The sequence below is a fragment of the Lissotriton helveticus genome, chromosome 7 (assembly GCF_964261635.1).
Source record: "Lissotriton helveticus chromosome 7, aLisHel1.1, whole genome shotgun sequence".
Taxonomy (NCBI): domain Eukaryota; kingdom Metazoa; phylum Chordata; class Amphibia; order Caudata; family Salamandridae; genus Lissotriton; species Lissotriton helveticus.
This window is the reverse complement of record NC_136068.1, coordinates 511,279,913-511,295,762: the sequence shown is the minus strand read 5'-3', so window position 1 is coordinate 511,295,762 and position 15,850 is coordinate 511,279,913. Positions and strand designations below refer to the sequence as shown.

General features: G+C 48.5%; 1 protein-coding gene across 1 annotated transcript in view; it reads right to left on the bottom strand.

The window, feature by feature from the left end:
* Positions 1–15,850, bottom strand: part of LOC144768685 (uncharacterized) — a 9,047,330-nt gene that overhangs the window by 986,572 nt on the left and 8,044,908 nt on the right. The window lies entirely within an intron of this gene.

The following is a 15,850-nucleotide window of genomic DNA, read 5'->3' as shown; positions in this document are numbered from 1 at the left end:
ACGCTGAAGGATCCTGACCTGGTGCTGGAAAAGGTGGATGATCTCCCTCAGGTCGTTCTCGAGGCAGATTCGAATCTGGTTCATCAACAGGAGCCGATTCCTCATCCTCATGAGGAACTTCACCGACTTCTTCTTGAGCCGGAGACGGCGTCAGAGCCGGATCGGAAACCGGAGTCGGAGATTGAACTTGCGACTCCGAAGGCGAGGCCTCACCTTCTTGATCCGAAACCTCTTGTGGTGGGATCACCTTCGATTTAACCTTCTTGGGTGATCTCGAGCTCGAGCCCGACCTCTCACCCGAATGACGTCGAGATTCATGTCTCCTTTTCTTATGCTTCTTATGCAACCTCGTAGCATGACCTGATGAAGACTTCGAAGCCGACGCCTCTCGAGATCTTCGACCTCGACTTCCTCGAGCGGGATTTTGAAGACTTCTTTCCTTTATCGGCTTTCAGTTTTGCCACAAGAAGCTTGGTCTCCCTTTCTCGCAGGGCCTTTGGGTTCATTTTTTGACACGACGAGCATCCATCTACGTCGTGGTCGGAGCTCAAACACCAAATACAGTCCTGGTGTGGGTCCGTAATGGACATCATCTTCTCGCACTCTCTGCAGGGTTTAAATCCAGTCTTCTTTGTTGGCATTTTAAGGAGACAAAGAGGCAAGAGAGTAAAGGAACGAAGAAAAACAGTAACAGATTTACTAAAAGCTACAGAGTATCCCGAAACCGTTAGCGTCGACGACGTGGAAAAAAGGGAACTGATGTCATCACGCTGGCGTGGGCCTATTATAGGCGTCGGTGACGTCAGCGGATTCGCATGCGATGCCGTGCCTCTATGACATCCAAGTTCACGTCGGCGCGAAGCTACAAAAAGAATTTCCGAATGTTGCTGACGCAAGGGGATATTCACATGGTGAGGAATCCACAGGGCAGATGTATCTATCAGAAGAATCAAGCAAGCTAGGGGGAGCTTTTTCAGCCTCTACATCTACTCTTGTTGACCCAGCATTGAAAGCATCCCCTATGCCTTAATCGATATTGCGACTGTTCTTTTTCTTCAAGAACATCCCAGGGACAACAGTCGCACCCCGTTTGCCGTTTTTCTGCAATAAATCAATTACATCTTCCCCATTGTTCTCACTCGAGATATGCTCTGAAGGGGGCTCGGATGTGAGAATAAGGCTACAGTCTTCTATCAATTCTTCAATGCGTGACATTACACAGTTCTCTCCCGCATGTTTAGGTACTTTGGTGGCCTTCCTAGACTTTCTCCTTTTCACCCGAGTGCTAGTACCGTCTGTGACACCCTCCATACATTTCCTCGTCCCCATTTCAGTTATCCGTATTGATACACTACCTTAGTAAGTGGTCGGGCGATGCAGATGTATATGGCGTGGCCCTGCCCTGCCTCCTCCTGCCCCGGACGGCCACAGGCGGCCCGCTCTCTGCCCAGGCTCAGCCCGGCGCCGTTGCGCGCGTCCCGCGAGGCGGGGAGGCACCCCTTGCACTTGTAGCGCCTCTGGGCGCAGGGATGCCGTCACAGGTGCAGCGCCGGAGGCCGGGGCAGCTGGGAGATGTAGTTTCCCGCTGCAACCGGTCCGGCAAGTAGGAGCCGGCAGCCGTTGCCCTCACGGCGCGGAAACGGGAGAGGAGTTGTCGTTTCCCCTGGGACAGGTAGGAGCAAGCCGTTCCCCTCACGGCGCGTGTCCACAGCTCAGCGTCCCCCCAGCGCGCTCGGCACCCCTTGCACTTGTAGCGACTCCGGGCGCAGGGATGCCGTCACAGGTGCAGCGCCGGAGGCCGGGGCAGCTGGGAGATCTCCTTTCCCGCTGCAACCAGTCCGGCAAGAAGGAGCCAGCAGCTGTTGCCTTCACGGCACGGAAACGGGAGAGGAGGTGTCGTTTCCCCTGGGACAGGAAGGAACAAGCCGTTCCCCTTACGGCGCGTGTCCACAGCTCAGCATCCCCCGAGCGCGCTCGGCGCCCCTTGCACTTGTAGCGCCTCCGGGCGCAGGGATGCCGTCACAGGTGCAGCGCCGGAGGCCGGGGCAGCTGGGAGATGTAGTTTCCCGCTGCAACCAGTCCGGCTAGAAGGAGCCAGCAGCCGTTGCCCTCACGGCGCAGAAACGGGATGGGAGGTGTTGTTTCCCCTTGGACAGGTAGGAGCAAGCCGTTCCCCTCACGGCGCGTGTCCACAGCTCAGCGTCCCCCCAGCGCGCTCGGCGCCCCTTGCACTTGTAGCACCTCCGGGCGCAGGGATGCCGTCACAGGTGCAGCGCCGGAGGCCGGGGCAGCTGGGAGATGTAGTTTCCCACTGCAACCGGTCCGGCAAAAAGGAGCCAGCAGCCGTTGCCCTCACGGCGCGGAAACGGGAGAGGAGGTGTTGTTTCCCCTGGGACAGGTAGGAGCAAGCCGTTCCCCTCACAGCGCATGTCCACAGCTCAGCGTCCTCCCTGGGTGAGGTAACTTGAGTACTCTGGTGCTCCCGTGGGTATTGACTCTCCAAGTGTCCTAGTTTAAAGGGGTTTTGTCGCAATCCATCCGGAAGTGCCCTAAAACAGTAACTTTGTAACTTCTTCGTTCTCCCTTATAAGTCAATGGTAACTTGCGACTGTGTTCCCACACTGCACGCATCTCCCACGGGTCTCCTAACCTTTGGTTGTTTAGTGTAGCCCCAGCGATTCCCTAGGCCCTAGGCCTATTCACTATTTCTGGAGTAGTTCTTATACCACTTAATTAGTATATGGTTTGTGAGGCCCCTAGGGCAAAACTGTATGTGTGCAACTTATTGTATGCTAATTGAGTATCTTATGATGTACTTCGATCTCTGACCTCATAAAGAGTGCAGAGGGGTTGTGTTAGAAATAAATACATATATATTTGATATATATCTTGTGTGGTGTCCTTTTGGTATTCAAGGACTTATAATTAGTAAAACAGCTTGCTTTACATGCTCTCTGAGGTTTTAGCCTAAGACTGCTGGTCCATGCTACCACTAGGATAGCTTGTCTATAAGGTTGACTTTACAACCACCATCAATTAGGGTCGTTTAGACTGGTGTAAGGTGCCAACTAGAATAGTGGACATCATATGCCAGGGTAACTTCTCACACAGCTGCCTACTACTTGCTGGGCAGCTGGGAAATTAAAACTGCGACATGGGCCCTCACTGGCCCTTAGGAACAAAACTGCCACACGTGGGAGCCCTCTAGGCTCTTAAAACAATTGTGCCCTGGGTTGGAGCGCTGGACCCACATGGGGCTCTGTAAAATGAACACTGTACCCCTGTAAGCCATCTGGCTCTTAAACAAATGCTGCCCTCATGGAGCGCCCTAGCGCTTGGCAAATAATCATGCCCCCCAAATGGCGAGCAACTTGCCCCCTCGGTGGAGCTCACGGGCTCCTCAAATACATAATGCCCCAAAGGGGGAGCCATCTGGCTCTAAAGGTAACTGGGGTCTCGTGGGAAGGTTAGGGGGAACACTGCTGGAGCGGCCTGCGGCACGACGGGGCTGCTCAAAATATCCCATTCACACAGTGCCTCAAAGGTACCAACACAGGGAAGGCCCACTCGTCCTGGGACTGGGCGTGGCGCTCTCCTCTCGGCGCTCTCCTTCTCAGACGCGGCGGGGGCAGGCACCGGCAATGTGCCTCGCCCCCCTCCTCCTTGAACGCTGTGTCGCTTGCGGGGCTCTCTCCACTAACAAGATCCCCGCCTCACCAGGTGCTCGGCTTCACCCGGTCCCCCATCTCGGGACCGGGGCTTTGCAAATGGAGTCTGCGAGGCTCCGGAACTTCCTTCTCAGTGCAATGGCTTAACCAGGCAGGGGGAAGCGGAACCAAGGGGTACCAGGCCCCACCCACCTCCACTACTTCCGGGTCGCGGTAGGCAGTGGACCGGCAACATTTTGACAAGCAGCTCGGGCTGCAGCGGTGATTCGCGGGGTGGGCACTCGCTCTAGCGAAAGTCGGCAAGCAGCCATAAGCGGGGTGGGCACCCGCACTGCAACAATGATTGCGGGCAAAGTCGCAGGGTAGGCACCTGCGCACAAAAATAATTAAATAAGCGGGGTGGGCGCCCGCACTGCCATTAATAATTGCATGCTCCCTCAATGACAGGGCATTTTAAAATAAAGCTCTTCCCAGGCGCTAGGGGGGCACAGAGATCACCAAAGCCCCCAGAAATGACCCCTACAGCAAGGAGGGTCCTAACAACAAGCAGGGCAACACAGGACAAGGCTTCCAGGGCAAGGAAAGTCCCCCAGCCATCCTCAGGCAAGGCAGAAGGGGCCCCAGAAAGAAGTCCTCCAGCAATCCAGGGGCTGGGCAGGGCCCAGGGAGGCAAGCCTTCCCCTGGGCCCCAGCAGCAGCATGCCCCTGGTAGATTCAAGTCAGGAAACAAGAACATTTACTTGGGGTCACAGCCCCTCTTTTATACAAAGGAATCCTTTATTGTCAAAGGTGCAGGCAAGGGGCGAACCAGATGCAACTGGTTCTTGAGCACTTTGTTTTGCTTAGCCCCTCTGCCTATTCACAGAATGGGTCAGGGACATCAGACACATCACAGGGGGTGGAGCCAGCATTGTGGAGGGAAGATCCAGCCCTATTCAGGTCCCATGTGCACTCCTCCCTCCCATCAACATGCAGATCTCTCCATTCACCACCGGGGCAGACCCATCCTGACTCCTGGAGCCAGGCACACCAGCCAGCTCCAGCCAATCACAAGCCAGACAGTCAAATCACATTAACTGCACAGACATGCCAACTTCTAGAACTGGCACTTCCACACTAGACACAATAAATCCGCGCACATCATAGTGCATCATTTAATCACACGAGTTCCCACATACCAAACTCGACTCTGCACTCCCCAAACATCAGGAACTACCATGGACACACATATCCCCCATGCATTCCTATGGGAGGACAGGCCAATCTCACACACACACTCAGAGAGCGCACGCACTTTACACTGGGACACAGTGTCAAAGTGCGCAAATACCAGAAATCACTATAATTATGTCATATTTGTGAGAAAGTGCCATCTTTCTTGCCTTGGTATGCCCCCACTTTTTCTGAACTGCTGATGTGCTGTGACTGAGTGTGCCCTGGGTCACTGCCAATCAGGTACCCAGGGGCAGTGTTCCTTCTCTAAAAAGAAAAACTATGCTGAAACAAGATACCCAATTGGCATCTCTGGCCACCTGTCAGCTCCTAGTAAATGGTACCCTAGGTACCTAGGGCATGGTGACCAGAGAAGACCCATGAGGGCTGCAGCACTTATTGTGCCACCCTCAGGGGCTCTGTACCCTGACACCCACACACTGCCCTTGCAAGCTGAGTGATTAAGTACAGAACTAAAACTAGAGTCGACATGGCACACACCCCTGTGCCTCCCTTGGGGGTACCTACCTGTGCTCCAAGATCCCAACTTACCTCTCGAAGTGCTGGTCGCCCCTGGAGAGTCACCGTCCCCGAGCCTGCAACCTTTGTTCCTTTGTCAAGATCCTCATTGGATAACATTGAGCGCCCGACGGCTCAAAAGCACCCAGCCGCCCGAGTGCAGCTGGCTGTGACCCCTCTGTCCTATCTTACTTCCCCCCTTGCCCTGAGCAATCGACCAGGAGCCCAGCTCCCAGAGCCACGTGGCCTGCTAGTCAGTCGCCACCAACTGATGGCCCCCTTTCCCTCATTGGATACCATTGGGCCTACCTACCTCTGCACCCAGCCGCCCCTGCGCCACTGGGACAGAACTAACTGTACTCAACTGACCCTGGGGGACCCCTGAGTCTACCCCCAGAGCCCTAACTTCACCAACCAAGTACTCACCTGGAAACTGGTATTTCACTTACCTGCCATTGGATACCATTGACCCATTTTGACTCGAAAACTTTCTAAGTGTGGAGATTTGAAACCAGAAAATATTCCTATAAAATCAGCCAAAGTCCGAATCCGAAAATACTCACCTGTGATCAGGAGAGAAGCCAGTACTGTACCTTTCAGCCCAGTACTGAACCGCAAAAGTAAACCCTAGCGGGTTTACCAGTAACCTGTATTTTCTCCATAGGAACCCATTGACTGCTTTTCTATGAAATTTCTTCTAAGTGTCTACTTTCGAAAATTGGAAATATTCTTTAAAAGTCATACGAAATACTGAAATGCAATTACCTACCTGTTTTGAGTTAAGCCCCCAGTGCTGGCCGTAGGAGACTAGTGCTGGGTTACAAAAGTAACGCGATCATACTTTACCTGTAACGGGAATTTCCTCCCATTGAATAACATTGTCAGAATCACCTTGAAAAGTTTCTAAGTGTGAACTTTTAAAACAGCTTTATATTCAGGAAAATTCATCGCGGTAAGTCAAACGTTTTTGCTAATCTGGTTTTAGCTTAGACCCCAGGACTGAATCTAAGATCTAGTCCTGGAACTACCAAAGTAATCCATAAAGTAATTAACTGTACTTTCCTATGAAATACCCATTGAGCTCAATGCTAGAGTGTGTTTCAGAACTGTATTGCTTATTAGCTATCCTGTAATTATTGTGTGTAGAAACGTATTGCTCCTCTGCAAAGTATTTACGTGAGAGTACTCATACCTTGAAAAGTATATTTTTATAACTGTTGGTTCTAAAAATAAAACAACTATATCTGAGGATATAACAACAATTGGCCTGGATTCAGTTCTTGAGTGTGTGAAACCTTTTGCTGACTGAGTGTGTACAACAAATGCTTTACACTGTCCTCTGGTATTGCCTTACTGCTCGACTGCTGTGCCTGGTGCCCCGGAGTAGTCGGCCTCCGGGGTTCAGAGACCTGCTCGGTCACTTCGTCAGGGGCGATGGAGCGGGTGGAATGTACTCCGTCGCTGCATACTGTAATGGCCGCCATTGGGGAGCTCCATTCACAAGTCACCGCCATCGTCCAGAGGATGGTCGTAACGGCTGATATCATCTGCCGGAGACCGGACTCCGACCCTTTGTTGGTTCTGGAACAAGTTGCTTTACCCGCGGAGCAAGCTCCGACTGCTACAGAGGGCCCCGTGCTGAAGTCAGACTTTGTATTCTTCTTCGACTCTCGAACGGCAGCAAGCGAGCCTGAGACTCTCAAAGGTGCATCCTGCCCTACGCCGATACCGCCCAAGATGGATATGGACAATCTTATATTTCAGAGTGAGTTCTCCAGTGACTGTCGGATTGATACCTCGCCCTTTTTCTCCCAGATGGTTCAAATACGCTCTGGCGCCCTATTTCTGGTGGGCAGTGAACTCCGTTTGACTTTTGGATTTTGTGTACCGCTATCCTCGTTTAAATCCTTCTGTACTGACTTTGAACTTTTTCTATATTTTGATTCTCCTATTGAGATGGCGGTTCGAACGGACAGGGCTCGCATGAAGAATCGTAGCGGCCAGGGTTGACTTTTACTGGATGGGTTTGAAACATGACTTATTTTGAAACGGAATTTGTGCCTCATAATTGCGCGGGAGTGGGGTGGTTCTTACAAGCTTCCCCCCGTTAGATTTTACTTGTTGCATTCTATTATTCTGTAGATGTTTGGGGTGGATTGCTGCTGGCGGGGGGTACGGGAGACCGGCGGCCTGTTTGATATTTCCACCTCCACTCTTTTTCTCCTACTTTTAGGTTTAGTTCCGGGGCGACAGGCACGCTGCTAGTGGGGATGGGCCGTAGCCATTGCAGGGGTGCAGGGTGGGGGGAATGGGGAGGGGTTTGTTATTTTACCTTTGTTTAGTTCTATGGCCTTTTTTCCCTTTCCTTTCTTCTTTTACAAGAGATGGGTCGCTTATTCTGTATCGATTTCTTACCTAGTCGAGTGTCTAATTTGGTCTTCACTATCCTGAATCGTGGGTGGGTGAACCTTGCAGGCTGTTGTTTTGTCAGATTGCTGATCGTTTCTCCTCTTAATGTATATGTCGTTGCCGAAGCTACATACTTCTGTGAATTGATTTTCTGTATTGGTCTACTCGCTCACCTATCGCCATATCATATTTTGTGAATGACACCCGATTTATGTAAATTCTTTTGTCTTCTTCAATAAAAACTTAAAAATACAATAAAAAAAAAAAAAAAGAGTGCCCCACCCTACCTCTACTTCTTGCACACTCTCCCAGGAGAAGCACCCTCCAGAACACAACTCTCCTACCAGTTCAGAACCTCTCTCCTTTGAGGTTACGTAGTTTTCAGCCTCGCTTTGCTACAGCCGCCATTTTGCGTTTAGTCGCCATTTTATGTTGCCTCACTCAGGCAGCACGGCTAACGCGGAAAAATGGTCTTTCTGCCACTTTCAACTGCTCGATGTTTTTCTCGTCAAGGAACAACCTTTGTCCTTGTGTGCGATACTGGTGTCAGGGTCCGGCCGAGTTCGCAAAGCCATGTCTAGACTGATTAATCCATGACTTACTCCACTGTTTGGGTCCCACCATTCTTCTCTACCTTATCTTATTTAACTGGCCTTCACTATTCTCTCCGTGTGTTCTCTTGTTACATAGCCCTTCTTTTGAAGCATTCTACACATGTTTTGCCATCTGCAAATTGAATTACGGGCACCAGTGTTGATTAACCTGATGGGAGGGGAGCACACGGGGTCTGAAAGGAGGGTGTGTTTTAGACATCTGATAGCTTGTTTTTGAACTATTCCTATTTGTCAGTTTTGTGTGTATTGGGAGTTGTCATTGTAAACTTGTGTGGTATAATAGACTGTGCGCCACAGATTGAAGTGGCAGTCTCTTGAGAACCTACCTGTGTGGTACTTCTTAGATAATAGTGCTTAGCTGCAGCTAATAAAACTACTTTTCTACGCCAAACAGAGTGTCCTGTGTCTCTGTCGGTCGAGGCAGGTGAGCTCGGAGATCTCAGGCGTGCCCTGCGCCGCTCGGCCCATAAGGTCGGGTTCTCCAATTGGCGGCCCAACGTGTGGGCGACTTCAGCGGTAGTAGTTTTGCCCGAGAGTCGTGAGGAGCTTCGCAGGAAAATTCCGGAGGATTTCACGAACCACGTGAGCGACCCCTGCATGTCGAAGTGGACCGAAGGTCTTTTGAAGCGTGGCTACTCCTTCCGGACGGCTGCTGACGACTGCTGCCCTGACTGTCGCCCTGCCTTGGCCCCTTGGTGATGATTGATATCGCGAGACGATAGACAGACATCTGTTGGCGTGAGAAAAAGCATTTAGTTAAATATTTGTGGGTAGCGCCCATTCTCTTTGTTTTTGTATTTTGTTATTCGATTAGCGCGCTAACCGAAGCCAAGGGGTAAGTACATTTGTGCTGTGACTCTGTTGTCTGAAAATCCCTTGACGTTTGTAAGGAGGTCCAGTTCGTTACGAAATGCCTGGATTTAGTAAGTTTAAGAAATGTTGTTGTTGTGGTTGTTTTACGGATTCCCGACTAGAGGATTCTTTTCCAATTCCTCCAGTTGGAACTCCCACTTACCAGTTGTACTCGAAACATGGTCTGGGTCCTATAGTTTGTAATGAAACATGGATCCGATACACCAAGAACAAAGGTGTTTTACAGTGGCCACAAAATGGGTCCTTTGAGCCAGATATATTAGATAATTTGGAAGCGATTTTATTCAAGAGAAAAGCCCGTCTGGCAATGTTTGACTCCTTTCGCCTATGGCGCAAGGAAGCCAAACAGAAAGAAATTAAGCAAATGAAGAAAGATAAGAAAGAACAGAGTATGTCGATTCTACAGGCTGCGCAACAATTTAAAAATGACGAAGCTGATCAAGCGATTGAGGTGTCAGAAAGACAACGTCGCATGGCAATAGACAGATGCTATCCTGTATTGCCTACGGTATCAAAGAATAAAAACTCTGCTGATGATTCTTTTATGTCCCATTTGTTGACATTACCTCCGCCTTATGTGTTAGGGGCTAATGCACCGCCATTACAGCCCGCTGTCAATCCAGCCGCTGTACTTCCTGCACAGATACCTGTCCCTGTGATTCCGCCTCAACCCCCTTTGCCAGCAATATCGGTACCCCAATCTCCTGTGCCTCAGTCTTCTCCATCTGTCGTTTCTTTTGCCACAGACTCTTCTTCTGTCTTGCAGAACACATTGTCCCCTGTTTTAGTGTCAGATTCCCCTGCAGCTCGACGGCGTTTAGTCGACACTGTCTCGGGTCTCTTGTCGCCTTTTCTTGGACCTCTTTTCTTCTCTCCTGCCTCGTCTAAGAGGCAATCTCGTAGTCAGTTTCCAGATTTGGAAGAACGGACTAAATTAGATTCCCTTGCTTATAATTGGATCATGAGTCGTGTACAGTATAGTACACGTGATATCTTAGATACTTTCCTTCAATGGAACGCACCCACACAGAGATATGTATTCGACGTCATGTGCAATACCCTGATTAAAGAATGGGGAGACGTAGATCTAGACTCGCCTCCTCAGGATTTATTCGACATACAGGATCAATTTGATAAGGGACTTATTGTGGGTCCTGCTGTAGAGCATGCTGTTCAGAAACTTGTTGCTTTTCGATCTACACTTTTCTCTCAAAATTCTCTTGAGCCTGATCCTGCGGTTCGTCGTAAGACGACACAATACCCAATGCGAGAAGTCCCTCCGATATGGAGAGATGCAGTTCCACAAGCAGGTAATGTTCCCGGCGTTCCTGCTCATTTTCAGCGTATATGGGTACACGATCCTTGGAAACTGTCAGAAGTATTGGCACTCAAACAGTCTTTACCGGACCCTCGTAAGAATCCTGCGGGATATTATAAAGAGCTGTCTCAGACTGTTGACGCTTGTATTATGAATTTGGCAGATATTGACTTACTCATGGGGAATGTAGTCCCACAAGCAATATGGGCCAAGATTCGTAGACAAGATCATGCGATAGCTTTAGGTGGTGATTGGGCTGCCATTACAGCTGTGGATGCAGGTCAAGTAGGTGGGGCCAAACCGGATGTCCTGATCACAGAATTGCCCGGAAAAAGAATAGATTTGATGAAAACTTTAATGCCTGCGATGCGTGTTAACTGGGATAAGTTAGCGGCATGTAAGCAAAAGACGGATGAAAGTGTCTTCGACTTCTTTACTAGATTTGAGGAGACTTTCATCGACCATAGTGGGCAAGATATGAGTACTGAAGGTGGACAACGATTGTTCGTAGACAAATTTGTTTTTAATTTACTCCCAGAATTATCGAATAAATTAAAACAAGCGGAGAGTTCTTGGGCTGTCTCTTCCACTGCTCAGATATTGGCTACTGCTCAATATTATGAGAATAGGGATAAGGAGGACAAGGAGAAAGTGGAGAAGAAGACTAAAGACTTGAAAACAAAAGTCCTTCTGCAACAGGCTTATCCCCCTCGTTCTGTTCAACCCTCATTTTCACAGCCCCGCAGTTTCAGAGGTTGTTGCAGAAGCCAGTTCCCTCAGTTCCACGAGCTCCATTGGGCCCCAACCAGTGTGCTTACTGTAAGGAAGATGGTAATTTTAAGAATACTTGTCCAATTTTATTACAACGGTATGGTGGATCATTGGCGCCACGGGGTCGTGGTGATTCTCGATCCATATCCTGAGGAAGGGGTCGTGGTGCGCCACCTCAGGAACGACGTCCCTCTCCCTCTCAAGACTCTACGAATCATTTTGATCAGCAGAATTCTCAATCTGCACAATACTACAATGATGACTATTGTTTCGATAATGAGGACGTAGCTTTCCATACTAGCTAGGACAGCCATAGGCAAAGTAAGGTAGTCGTATCAGTTCCAGTGATCAGGAAGGACCTTATGTTAATGTTATGGCATTAGGTGTTACAGAACCATTTCTCTTGGATACTGGCGCTATGAGAAGTTCTATAATGCATTCTAAACTCCCTGGGGCACCTTTGTCTGGCTTAACAAATGTTTCTGTAGGATTCTCTGGCGCCCCAGTTTCAAATCCTATCTCTTGTCCTTTGCCCATTTCTATTGGTCCATACGATTTGGAAGCTCCACTCCTTTTAACAACAGGATGCGGAGAAAATTTATTGGGTTTGGACCTACTGAAACGTTTACATGCTACACTGTATTGTTCACCCTCTGGTGTGCACCTCACTTTAGGTGATAAGTTGACTTCTCCAATGTATGTATCTAAAGAACAGCTACCACCCGAGTTGCGTTCACTTCCTGCTACACTTTGGGCTGTGGGTCCAAATGATGTTGGCTTGTTGCAAATTCCACCATATGTAATTACTGTTAAAGACAATGTTAAGTTGCCACGAGTTCCACAATATAAAATATCAAGCGATGGTGAGAGAGCCTTGTTGGCCATTGTTCACGATTTGGTTCAGAAGGGTGTGGTTGAAGAGACTAGAGGAAATGTTTGCAATAGTCCTGTTTTGCCTATTCTTAAACGTACTGATCCCTCTCAGCCACCTGTGTACCGTTTCGTAATTGATCTTCGAGAGGTCAACAAAATTGTTGTCCCTCGATTTCCTGTTGTGCCAGATATCACAGCTTTGCTTACCATGATTCCTGCTTCAGCAGTTTGGTTCTCAGTGATCGATCTAAAAATGCTTTCTTTAGCATTCCCATTGCTGAAGAAAGTAGGGATCTTTTCGGCTTCTCTCTCGGAGGTCGAAGCTTCCGGTTTAAGCGCGCACCCCAAGGCTATTGTGAAAGTTCTTCAATATACAGTCAAGCTTTGAAGTCACAACTTGATACTTTTTCTTTGCCCTCAGGTGCCACTCTTATCCAATATGTGGATGATTTGTTGATTGCTGCAGATTCTGAAAATGTTTGTAAAGCAGCAACTGTATCGCTCTTACAGCATTTGTCTGATTCACATCATAAAGTATCGTCTTCCAAGTTACAATATTGCCGACAAGAGGTTACCTATTTAGGTCATCTCTTGTCGAAGGAGGGAAGGCGATTGACTCCAGAATGCATTCAAGCAATTGCACGAATGCCTGTACCGTCTACACAAAGAGAAGTGCGTGCTTTCCTAGGCATTACCTCTTACTGTAGACAGTGGATTCCAAATTTTTCCCTTCTTGCTAAACCTTTGTTGGCACTCACACTTAAAGATACGCCCCAGCCTTTGCCTTGGACTGATGAATGTCAAAAGAGTTTTACAGATTTGCGTACTGCCTTGTGTTCTGCTCCTGTGTTGGGTACTCCAGATTACAGTAAACCTTTCACACTCTATGTGCATGAAAGGGAAGGTTGCGCATTATCAGTATTGACGCAACGGTTTGGCGACAAACAAAGGCTCTGTGCCTATTTTTCTGCAACATTGGATCCAGTAGCTAAGGCATTACCTAGTTGCCTTAGAGCAACAGCAGCAGCGGCAATTTCTATTCGTCAGTCCGCTGGACTAGTGCTAGATCATACTCTTAATGTTGTGGTGCCACATGCAGTAGATACTCTTCTTAATAGGATGAAAACTCAGCATTTAACGAGTGCTCGCTTGTCCGGATACGAGTTGACACTTCTGGCTAGTCACATACACATAAAAAGGTGTAATGTTCTGAATCCAGCAACATTGTTGCCTGCTTTGGATGCTAACGATGTACAAGATCAGCATGATTGTTTTCTTCGCACTGAAGAAGAAACGAAGGGTCGAATAGACCTTAAGGATACACCACTTGTGGATCCGGATGGGATCCTATGGGTAGATGGGTCATGTTTCAAGCTCCCTAATGGTGAAACGACAGCTGCTTATGCAGTAACGACGTTGTACACAGTGGTAGAAACTGCACGCATTCCGCAAAATTCAGCACAAGCTGCAGATTTGATTGCGTTGACAAGAGCATGTGTGTTGACGAAAGGGAAAAGAGTGACTGTCTATACTGACAGTCAATATGCATTTGGCGTTGCCCATAGTTTTGGTCGTTTGTGGAGGGAAAGAGGATTCTTTACCTCCCACGGCACCAAGATACAGCATGGTCAGTTGGTAACTGACCTTCTCGAATCACTTGCACTACCTACTCAAATAGCGATTGTGAAGTGCAGTGCGCATAAAAAGATTACTGATGACGTGGGTCGAGGAAATGCGTTTGCAGATGAGATAGCGAAGGAAACAGCGAGGAATATTGAAAGTCGCATGTATGTTGCAGGGCCTGCTAGATGGATTCCAGAAGCTGGTATGTGTGAAGACACAGTGGAAAGTGTGAAAGCGATCCAGAAGGAGGCCACTGAGAAAGAATTGAGTACGTGGAGAGAAAGTACGGGAATGTTGGATAGTACGGGATGTTGGACGGAATTGTCAGAGCATCAACGATGGTTGTTACCTGATGCGTATGTACTGCCTGTAGTTACTATGGCCCATGGACCAGCCCATATTAATGCACTGGGTATTTGTAAGCTTTTAGCTCCAGTATGGCAGAATGTTGGTATTCCTAAATGTGCAGAAAATGCGGTGAAACATTGCATTGTTTGTTTGATGCACAATCCAGGAAAGGGAACTCCAACTCCAGCAGGTCACTTTGCACCCCCTACGTACCCATTCGAGGTACTGCAAATAGACTACATCCATATGGAGCGTTTCAATAATCTCAAATATGGCCTGGTGGTGGTGTGCGCCTTTTCCAGATGGATAGAGGCCTACCCCCTAAAGGACAACACTGCCTTGTCCACTGCAAAAATACTCTTGAAAGAATTCTTCCCGAGGTTTGGTTTGCCGCGCATTGTCTGGAGTGACAATGGAAGTGAATTCGTAGGTCAAATTATGCAAAAGGTGTGTGTAGGTCTAGGCATTAGACAGAAATTCCATGCGGCAAACCATCCTCAGTCAGCAGGTCTGGTAGAGTGCTATAACGGCACTCTCAAACTTAAGTTAGCAAAGATTCAGGCCAGCACGGGCCTTTCTTGGCCTGATGCTTTGCCTTTAGCACTCCTTTCTACTAGAACTACTGTTCATTCTCGTTTGGGGCTTAGCCCATACGAGATTGTGTTCAGATGCCCAGCTAACGTCTGGGGAGTCCCCAGACCCAAAAAGTACTCAGATATTCCCTACCCACTGTTGGTTGACTATTTGCATGATCTCACCATTAAATTGCATGTTATTCGTCAACAGGTCCAAAACGCTTTACCTGAGGCCTCTTCAGATCCCGGACACACCATCCAGCCTGGGGATTGGGTGTGCCTGAAAAATTTCCAGAGAAAAAGAAACTTGGAACCTCGTTGGGGGCCTCCCAGACAAGTCCTGCTTACAACTCGTACAGCCGTGAAGGTCCTGGGGAAAAGACATTGGATCCACGGTGTGCACTGCAAAAGGGTACCATTGCCTTTGCCTTATGACCAGTGGGTCCGAGAAGGTATCGGTGACAGCGAGTGTGAGAAGGTACCCAAATTTGTGCCATTCAGCAGTGCACACCTGGATTGGACTAGCTCGGAGAAAGAGGACGATGATGTTCTACAGGAAGCTGTACCTGCTCACCTGAGACTTGATACAACAGATCCCGAACATTTGTTCCAGGACCAAACAACTCTTGGAAAGAGACGATATAATCTGAGGAAAAGATCCCCTAAAGACAATTAATTTTGACTTTCCTTCTTAAATTCTGTTAATAAAGGAGAGTTTTTCCTTCCCTTATCCATCAAGTTGCAGGGTCGCGGTAGGAGTCTTGAGCTGTGACCTGAATAGTGACTAGGTCAACAGGACTTGCAGTGTCATAGGACGGCTAACAATCACAGCCAAGTGATTAAGGAAGATTATCGTGAGCAACGCCTTTAGAGTAATGGATAGTGCAGGGAAAGGAAGTGATATTAAACTGTTGAAGAGAGCTCATTATAAGAAATTATTATTTTGTCGTTGTGGCGTAGCACTATGTGTTCTAGTAGGTTTAAGTAGTTTATTAGCATGCATAGGTTGGCTTATTCATGTCCTACAGTTAGTACCTGTTCCTGTTT